This window comes from Entelurus aequoreus, linkage group LG15, assembly GCF_033978785.1.
Source record: "Entelurus aequoreus isolate RoL-2023_Sb linkage group LG15, RoL_Eaeq_v1.1, whole genome shotgun sequence".
NCBI classification, from domain to species: Eukaryota; Metazoa; Chordata; class Actinopteri; order Syngnathiformes; family Syngnathidae; genus Entelurus; species Entelurus aequoreus.
In genome coordinates this window covers 10366722-10377638 of record NC_084745.1, presented here as the reverse complement: position 1 = coordinate 10377638, position 10917 = coordinate 10366722, and positions in this window count along the sequence as shown.

Sequence of the window (10917 nt, the reverse complement as noted above, 5' to 3'; positions counted from 1 at the left end):
CGTCTGCCATCGATCTGCGTCTCTCTCCCTCCACTGATCATTCCATCATTTCCTGCAATATAGGCAACACGACTTCCTGTAAAGGCGGTCACATGATCAGTCCTTATGGAGGGCGGATTGGAACACCAGCGTGACATTCCCGCCCCCCTCCGTCCCCCTACACTGGACATTAACACCCCATGCTTCCTGAAACTTCACAGAACAACCGTTCAATGTCAGCCTCATTTTCTCCAATTCGAGGGAATAAAGAATACCGCTAATCCAGCGGGTGTGGCAAGGAGGCGCTCTTGCCTTCCAATTTAGCACAATTAGTCTTCTGGCCAACAAAGTAGTGAATACTACAAGATTTTTTCTGGATCTGCTAGGAGAAGATGACAGAGGGGCAACCCCAAATAGTCCACTCGGAGGATTCGGTCTAATCTTTTCGCCAATTACCAAAGACAGAGTATTAAAAAATTCAGTCCACTAACTGCACAGGGATGGCCAAAGCCAAAAGATACGTATTAAGCTGCCAGCCGGACCTTGGTATAATAGGTACGATGTATTAGCTTGCATTTAATAAGACTGGGTCTCGCACAAATAGAAGACTTAAAATCTCTGTCCAGCTCTCCTCACATAGGGTCACTCCCAAGTCACCCTCCCAAAGTGACTTCACTGAAATCAGAGACTCGAAAATGAAAAATGTTATTATAATTCATGTAATTGATCCTTTTAAAGTGGGAAGTGGTGACAAAAAAAGCATCTAAAACTGTGTCAGTAGGTAAGTTTGGAATGTGGGAACATTTTACGAACAAAACTGCAGATCTGTAGATATCTAAATAAGTGTTGATTCGGGAGTGAAAATGTATCACAAAGTTCCTGTAGAGTGGCAAAAATGTTGTCTATGTATACATTTTTCATGTTGTTGATCCCCAGACTTAACCATCTTAAAAATGCACTATTCAAAAGCAAGGTTAGCAGTGATGGGTACAAGACTAGAAATAGTCTGTAAGGCAAAATAGTGCTTAAACTGAACCCAAATTCTGAATAAGGTTTTTTTAAAGTGGATTTTTCGTAAAAGCGAAAGTAGAAAAGTGGATGGGAGAGTGAACCAGAGCCCTAAGAGATACTGGTTTAGTTGAGTTAGCCTTCATACCCAAACCACAACAGAGGGGGATCAAATGCTTCATATTGCATTCTAATGCTATTTGCCCAGTAGTAAAACCTAAAGTTTGGTAGTGTTATTCCTCCCAAATTTTGTGGAATAGCCTTCATTTCTAAGAACAAGAATAGACTGTCGAGTTTCAGATGAAAGTTCTCTTTTTCTGGCCATTTTGAGCGTTTAATTGACCCCACAAATGTGATGCTCCAGAAACTCAATCTGCTCAAAGGAAGGTCAGTTTTGTAGCTTCTGTAACGAGCTAAACTGTTTTCAGATGTGTGAACATGATTGCACAAGGGTTTTCTAATCATCAATTAGCCTTCTGAGCCAATGAGCAAACACATTGTACCATTAGAACACTGGAGTGATAGTTGCTGGAAATGGGCCTCTATACACCTATGTAGATATTGCACCAAAAACCAGATATTTGCAGCTAGAATAGTCATTTACCACATTAGCAATGTATAGAGTGTATTTCTTTAAAGTTAAGACTAGTTTAAAGTTATCTTCATTGAAAAGTACAGTGCTTTTCCTTCAAAAATAAGGACATTTCAATGTGACCCCAAACTTTTGAACGGTAGTGTATATATACTGTATATACATATATATATATATATATATATATATATATATATATATATATATATATATATATATATATATATATATATATATATATATATATATATATATATATATATATATATATATATATATATATATATATATATATATATATATACATAGACACACATATATATATATATACACATATATATATACTGTATATATATATATATATATATATATATATATATATATATATATATATATATATATATATATATATATATATATATATATATATATATACACACATGTAATGTGTGTATATATATATATATATAATATATATATATATATATAATAATGTGTGTATATGTATATATATATATATATATATATATATATATACACACATGTATATGTATATATATATATATATATATATATATATATATAATAAGTGTGTATATGTATATATATATATATATATATATATATATATATATATATGTATATATATATGTATATATATATATATAGTCGAGGTTACTGTGGTTTATACAGTGCTCAATACCAGGGTAAAGCGGAATATACGTTTGGTCAGGAAAAAACACAGAGGTTATATCATCCCTACAAGCCTGTTTCACAGGTTTTCCTAACGAGCAAAAGTCAAAAAGTTTGGAGACCCCTGTAGTTTGGGGACCCCTTCAAACAAACATAACAATGGGGCGATGGATCAACTTTCTCTTGATAAACAAGACAAAACAACAACCACGACAAGCTAAACTCTTCTGCATGCGCTTCTCTGCCAGCAAGGGCACACACAGAAGTCCCTTCGATGCCCTCACAAACGATCAGAAATCACAAAAAACTTCAACAACCGTATTGCCACAATAACGAACACTTTAAAAAGTCAAATCCACTTACTGTACATTAACATGGACGAAGGAGCAGCTGACGAGAGGAGAGAAATGAACAGTCAGAGGGGTAGAAGGAAGGGAGTGTGTGTGCGCTCTTGGAAGAGGCGCCGTTGAATGAGAGGCTTTGAAATGAGTCCGCTTGGGCACCTTTTTCCAGAAATGTCTGTTCTCATCACAACTAAAAACTTGCTGTGCTTGCTCTTCAATCCGAGCAAGCACAAAATGGCTGCCAGTAGGACACAAAATGAATGAATGAGAGATGTGGTTCGCACACAGAGGCACATTTGGTGCGATTGAAAAGTTCGGAAACCAAAAAGTTTGCGAATAGAGGGGTTCGTAAATCAAGGTTCCACTGTACAGTCGTGGTCAAAAGTTGACATACACTTGTAAAGAACATAATGTCATGGCTGTCTTGAGTTTCCAATCATTTCTACGACTCTTATTTTTTTGTGATAGAGTGATTGGAGCACATACTTGTTGGTCACAATTGACAAAATTGGTGCAGGTCAGCTACATTTGTTGGTTTTCTGACATGGACTTGTTTCTTCAGCAGTCGACCTCCAGGGCCCCAACTCCCCCCACCCTCTGTTGCGAGTTGTCGTGATTATATGTAACATGTTTTTGTGAGCATGGCATGGAGGTTTTTTCCCACTCCAGACTAGGCCCCCTTAGGAGCCCAGTCTAGATTGTATTTTTTTTACTCATCTCCTTCCCCAGCTTTTCACCTTTTTCCCATCTTTTACGGGGCGCCTTTGGCGACCCATCAGCGTTCCTGTCCTGTAACCCTGTACACTGTTTGTTTGTCTAATCTTGAACGGGTTTGTGCTGAAAACATAGTTTCGTTGTACTTGTGCAATGACAATAAAGTCCTATCCATTGTCCACACGTTTAAGTCAGGACTTTGGGAAGGCCATTCTAAAAAGCCTGATTAAGCCATTCCTTTTCCACTTTTGACGTGTGTTTGGGGTCATTGTCCTGTTGGAACACCCAACTGCGCCCAAGACCCAACCTCCGGGCTGATGATTTTAGGTCGTCATGAAGAATTTGGAGGTAATCCTCCTTTTTCATTGTCCCATTTACTCTCTGTAAAGCACCAGTTCCATTGGCAGCAAAACAGGCCCAGAGCATTATACTACCACCACCATGCTTGACGGCAGGTATAGTGTTCCTGGGATTAAAGGCCTCACCTTTTCTCCTCCAAACATATTGCTGGGTATTGTGGTCAAACAGCTACATTTTTGTTTCATCCGACCACAGAACGTTCCCCTGGAATGTCTTATCTTTGTCCATGGTATGTCTGGTATGCAAACTTTTGACCACGACTGTCCACGTTCATAAATTGTGACCGATTTAGGGCGAAAGAGAAGTCTGGCGGCATCAGCCCCACAGAACAATTTTAATTTCCTAGCCCTATATGCAGTGTCAGCTTGTAGCCGCGGCTAGCGCCACACCCGCCTTAAACACACAATGCACACAAATAGAAGACTTTATGTTGGACTTTACAATAACACAATAAAACAGTGTCAGCTGTGATCTGTTGACACAAGTTGTGGAGGGGGGGGACTAATAGAAACTAATTTAATCAGCCACCCGGGAACAAGAGAACAGCGTGATACACATGTACACACACACACACACACACACACACACACACACACACACAGGAAGAATAACGGACGGAAGGTGGGGTGGTGCAGAGAGACACAAATAGGATAAATCTAAGTGGGTCGCACACATTCCTGTTGCTTCCAGTCCAGTGAAGTAAGGACGGAATGTACTTGTGTAGGAGAATAATATATGATAAACAAATATATAAAGGGACTCTTCTGACAGAGCAAGTTAGGATGAACTTTGGTGACGCCGACAAGGACGCACGGAGGCCGCCGCTGCGTTAGCCGCAAGGTCACGACCCGCCTGAGTCGACAAAATAAAAGTTTTTATTCCTTTTTATTAAGCGACACGCCGAGGCGTGACTGACACCTTTCGCACAACTATACACACCCAGCTCTACTTCGCACGTGTGTGTGTGTGTGCGTGCGTGCGTGTGTGTGTGTGTGTGTGACAACGCTATAAGCGGGTGATGAGCGTCTCGTCTGACCTCCTTTGGTGCTAAATTAAAACGAACCTGAATATTGATGCCTAATGAAGGGAGCTACGTGTGCGTGCATGCCCGCGCCATGACGAGGCTAAAAGACGGCCGCTGTGGGAAATTACTTTAATACTATTTTGGAGACTGATTCATTTTCATGAAGATTTTTTTAAAAATCACTTTGCATGTGTTCACCTCAGAGATATGTAACTAATTTCTGGGGGACATATTTTCAGAAAGCTAAGGACTTCTCTCTTCACTATTATTTTTGTTTTGTTAATAAATCCAGGTGGGGTTTGTACAGTATAGTACCGCGATACTAATGAATCATATTCGGTACCTATACCGCCTCTAAAAAGTACCGTCATGGGTGGATCTACACCTGACATCCACTGTAATGATACCAAGTACAGGAGCGTATCTAGTCGGTACTACTATGATTACATCGATATTTTTTAGCATCACAAAATCTTTTATTTTTTATTTTTTAAATGTATATTATGTTTATAAACTCAGGAAATATGTCCCTGGACACATGAGGACTTTGAATATGACCAATGTATGATCCGGTAACTACTTGGTATCGGATTGATACCTAAATTTGTGGTATCATCCAAAACTAATGTAAAGTATCAAACAACAGAAGAATAAGTGATTATTACATTTTAACAGAAGTGTAGATAGAACATGTTGAAATAGAAAATAAGCAGATATTAACAGTAAATGAGCAAGTACCTCTAAAGCAGGGGTCACCAACCTTTTTGAAACCAAGAGCTACTTCTTGGGTAGTGATTAATGCGAAGGGCTACCAGTTTGATACACACTTAAATAAATTGCCAGAAATAGCCAATTTGCTCAATTTACCTTTAACTCTATGTAATTATTAGTAATTAATGATATTTACACTTAATTGAATGGTTTAAAAGAAGAGAAAACACGAAAAAAAATGACAATTAAATTTTGAAACATAGTTTACCTTCAATTTCGACTCTTTAAAATTCAAAATTCAACCGAAAAAAAGAAGAGAAAAACTAGCTAATTCGAATCTTTTTGAAAAAATTAAAAAAAATAATTTATGGAACATCATTAGTAATTTTTCCTGATTAAGATTAATTTTACAATTTTGATGACATGTTTTAAATAGGATAAAATCCAATCTACACTTTGTTAGAATATATAACAAATTAGACCAAGCTATATTTCTAACCAAGACAAATAATTATTTCTTCTAGATTTTACAGAACAAAAATTTTAAAAGAAATTCAAAAGACTTTGAAATAAGATTTAAATTTGATTCTACAGATTTTCTAGATTTGCCAGAATATTTTTTTTGAATTTTAATCATAATAAGTTTGAAGAAATATTTCACAAATATTCTTCGTCGAAAAAATAGAAGCTAAAATGAAGAATTAAATTAAAATGTATTTATTATTCTTTACAATAAAAACATTTTTTTTACTAGAACATTGATTTAAATTGTCAGGAAAGAAGAGGAAGGAATTTAAAAGGTAAAAAGGTATATGTGTTTAAAAATCCTAAAATCATTTTTAAGGTTGTATTTTTTCTCTAAAATTGTCTTTCTGAAAGTTATAAGAAGCAAAGTAAATAAATTTATGAATTTATTTAAACAAGTGAAGACCAAGTCTTTAAAATATTTTCTTGGATTTTCAAATTCTATTTGAGTTTTGTCTCTCTTAGAATTAAAAATGTCGGGCAAAGCGAGACCAGCTTGCTAGTAAATAAATAAAATTTAAAAAATAGAGGCAGCTCACTGGTAAGTGCTGCTATTTGAGCTATTTTTAGAACAGGCCAGCGGGCTACTCATCTGGTCCTTACGGGCTACCTGGTGCCCGCGGGCACCGCGTTGGTGACCCCTGCTCTAAAGGCTTCGTGGCCACATGCGTGGACAGCACCTTTTAGCTCTTATTTCCAAAATTGTGTACACTACTGAATTGGGGTCTTATAGCCTCTTATATGGACACTTATACTGCCATCTGGTGGTGTCAGTAAGCGCCTTCTTTTTCTCAATCCTCTTGTTGTGGGGCAGACTTGCTCGTACATGCACATGCATCCTCCTTTGCTGCAATTTCTGATACAAAGTAGCGAATAGTTCTAGCCTATATCTGTCTGTAGGCTCGCTATGGAAGCACTAAAAACTAAGTTGAAGTGGAGACACGTAAATAATGGTGCTTTATGAAGAGAAGGTCAGAAAACGGCTTGAAGATGGTCGGAAAACATAATGTATGCAAAATTTTGATCGAATAAACACCATTATGTTATGTAGACCACAATGAAGGGTTTTAAATGTATAAAATACGATCATACCATGACCCCTTTAAAGGCCTACTGAAAGCCACTACTACCGACCACGCAGTCTGATAGTTTATATATCAATGATGAAATCTTAACATTGCAACACATGCCAATACGGCCGGGTTAACTTATAAAGTGCAATTTTAAATTTCCCGGGAAACTTCCGGTTGAAAACGTCTATGTATGATGACGTATGCGCGTGACGTCGATGGTTGAAACGGAAGTATTCTGACACATTGTATCCCAATACAAACAGCTCTGTTTTCATCGCATAATTCCACAGTATTCTGGACATCTTTGTTGGTGAATCTTTTGCAATTTGTTTAATGAACAATGAAGACTGCAAAGAAGAAAGCTGTAGGTGGGATCGGTGTATTAGCGGTTGGCTGCAGCAACACAACCAGGAGGACTTTGAGTTGGATAGCAGACGCGCTATCCGACGCTAGCCGCCGACCGCATCGATGATCGGGTGAAGTCCTTCGTCGCGCCGTCGATCGCTGGAACGCAGGTGAGCACGGGTGTTGATGAGCAGATGAGGGCTGGCGTAGGTGGAGCGCTATTGTTTTTATCCTAGCTCTGACGAGGTCCCGTAGATAAGTTAGCTTCAATGGCGTCGTTAGCAACAGCATTGCTAGGCTTCGACAGGCGGCACAGCATTAACCGTGTGGTTACAGGTCCAGTGTTTGGTTCGGTGTCTCCTGATAGTAGTATTGTTGATCTTCTGTCTATCCTTCCAGTCAGGGGCTTATTTATTTTGTTTCTATCTGCATTTAAGCACGATGCTATCACGTTAGCTCCGTAGCTAAAGTGCTTCACCGATGTATTGTCATGGAGATAAAAGTCACTGTGAATGTCCATTTCGCGTTCTCGACTCTCATTTTCAAGAGGATATAGTATCCGAGGTGGTTTAAAATACAAATCCGTGATCCACAATAGAAAAAGGAGAAAGTGTGGAATCCAATGAGCCCTTGTACCTAAGTTACCGTCAGAGCGAAAAAAGATACGTCCTCCACTGCACTCTAGTCCTTCACTCTCATGTTCCTCATCCACAAATCTTTCATCCTCGCTCAAATTAATGGGGTAATCGTCGCTTTCTCGGTCCGAATCGCTCTCGCTGCTGGTGTAAACAATGGGGAAATGTGAGGAGCCTTTCAACTTGTGACGTCACGCTACTTCCGGTACAGGCAAGGCCTTTTTTTTTATCAGCGACCAAAAGTTGCGAACTTTATCGTCGATGTTCTCTACTAAATCCTTTCAGCAAAAATATGGCAATATCGCGAAATGATCAAGTATGACACATAGAATGGATCTGCTGTCCCCGTTTAAATAAAAAAAAATCATTTCAGTAGGCCTTTAAAACGTTAACAAAACCAAATGGCTAACATAGTCATAAATAACATCATAAATGAAAACAGAAGCAATATGTTTATGCTCGTCAAAGATCCCCTATAAAACAGGAGTGCTGTGTTGTTTAAAAACGCTACTCAAAAATCCTTTATATCAGCAGGTCCAATCTTTCACAGACCGGCTCGTGTTGTGTCAAACCCCAGACGGATATCTCCAAGTAATCTAATATATAGCATGTATTCAATGCTATTATATCATATAGTAATGTAATAGATTCCTCGTCTAATGCTATTGTCATTTACCGACGTAGAAAAGAAAGACAAGCGACGTCAAATTAAAAGCACAAAATGAATACTGACTCGCTATCCGTGCGAGCCTGGATTCTGTTTTCCGGAGACAAGATCATGTCTGTGTTGTTTTACGTGTGTGTTTGTTTTGACCGTGCATGGATGGGAATGGCAATGGCTGGGTAGTAGAGAAGTAACGATAAATGGTAAGTATTACCGTTTCATATTTAAAATGATTGAAAAACCCTGATTGATTAATCAACCTACTCAGTGGTCTAGTGGTTAGAGTGTCCGCCCTGAGATCGGTAGGTTGTGAGTTCAAACCCCGGCCGAGTCATACCAAAGACTATAAAAATGGGACCCGTTACCTCCCTGCTTGGCACTCAGCATCAAGGGTTGGAATTGGGGGTTAAATCACCAAAAATGATTGTGTAGGAGATTGTGTTATATGAATTTGAGGTGTTAGGTTGCAAAATTGGCTCCAAAAAATGTAAATGCTCAAGTTCAACAACAACACAATTTGTAGAAAATACAAACTATTTAAAGGCACCTTAGTACATTGCTATTTTAAGTGATGGTTTTTTTTTCAGAATGCAACTGGACAGTTAAAATGGCTGCCCCTGTGTACTCGCAATGCATTGCTCTGTTTGTTTTTGGCTCATTTAGGGGGTGAATCCAATCTTTATAAAAATACATTTCCTGATTTGGAACATCTATTTACTAACAATGAGATTTTTGGGAAAATCATTGTTGAAACCGTGATTGTGGTAAGTCTGCTATTCAGTGACTTCGCCCTGACTGTTTTCTTAAAGGCCTACTGAAATGATTTTTTTTAAAAATTTAAACGGGGATAGCAGATCCATTGTATGTGTCATACTTGATCATTTCGCGATATTGCCATATTTTTGCTGAAAGGATTTAGTAGAGAACATCGACGATAAAGTTTGCAACTTTTGGTCGCTGATTTAAAAAAGCCTTGCCTGTACCGGAAGTAGCGTGACGTCACAAGTTGAAAGGCTCCTCACATTTCCCCATTGTTTACACCAGCAGCGAGAGCGATTCGGACCGAGAAAGCGACGATTACCCCATTAATTTGAGCGAGGATGAAAGATTAGTGGATGAGGAACGTGAGAGTGAAGGACTAGAGTGCAGTGCAGGACGTATCTTTTTTCGCTCTGACCGTAACTTAGGTACAAGCTGGCTCATTGGATTCCACACTCTCTCCTTTTTCTATTGTGGATCACGGATTTGTATTTTAAACCACCATCCTCTTGAAAATGAGAGTCGAGAAGTCGAAATGGACATTCACAGTGACTTTTATCTCCACGACAATACATCGGCGAAGCACTTTAGCTACGGAGCTAACGTGATAGCATCGGGCTTAACTGCAGATAGAAACAAAAGAAATAAACCCCTGACTGGAAGGATAGACAGAAAATCAACAACACTATTAAACCATGGACCTGTAACTACACAGTTAATGCTTTCCAGCCTGGTGAAGCTTAACAATGCTGTTGCTAACGACGCCATTGAAGCTAACTTAGCTACGGGACCTCACAGAGCTATGTTAAAAACATTAGCTATCCACCTACGCCAGCCAGCCCTCATCTGCTCATCAACACCCGTGCTCACCTGCGTTCCAGCGATCGACGGAGCGACGAAGGACTTCACCCGATCATCGATGCGGTCTGCGGCTAGCGTCGGATAGCGCGTCTGCTATCCGAGTCAAAGTCCTCCTGGTTGTGTTGCTGCAGCCAGCCGCTAATACACCGATCCCACCTACAGCTTTCTTCTTTGCAGTCTTCATTGTTCATTAAACAAATTGCAAAAGATTCACCAACACAGATGTCCAGAATACTGTGGAATTTTGCGATGAAAACCGAGCTTTTTGCATTGGATACAATGTGTCCGAATACTTCCGTTTCAACGATTGACGTCACGCGCAAACGTCATCATACATAGACGTTTTCAACCGGAAGTTTCGCGGGAAATTTAAAATTGCACTTTATAAGTTAACCCGGCCGTATTGGCATGTGTTGCAATGTTAAGATTTCATCATTGATATATAAACTATCAGACTGCGTGGTCGGTAGTAGTGGCTTTCAGTAGGCCTTTAAACATTACACTGCAAAAAGTCAGTGTTCACGAACAAGAGAAGAAAAATACAACTAGCTTCTCTGATTCATGGCTAATAAAAACAACAACATGGCGGATGGCACAAACAGGAAGTAGAAGTTTGCCTTTGATTGATCT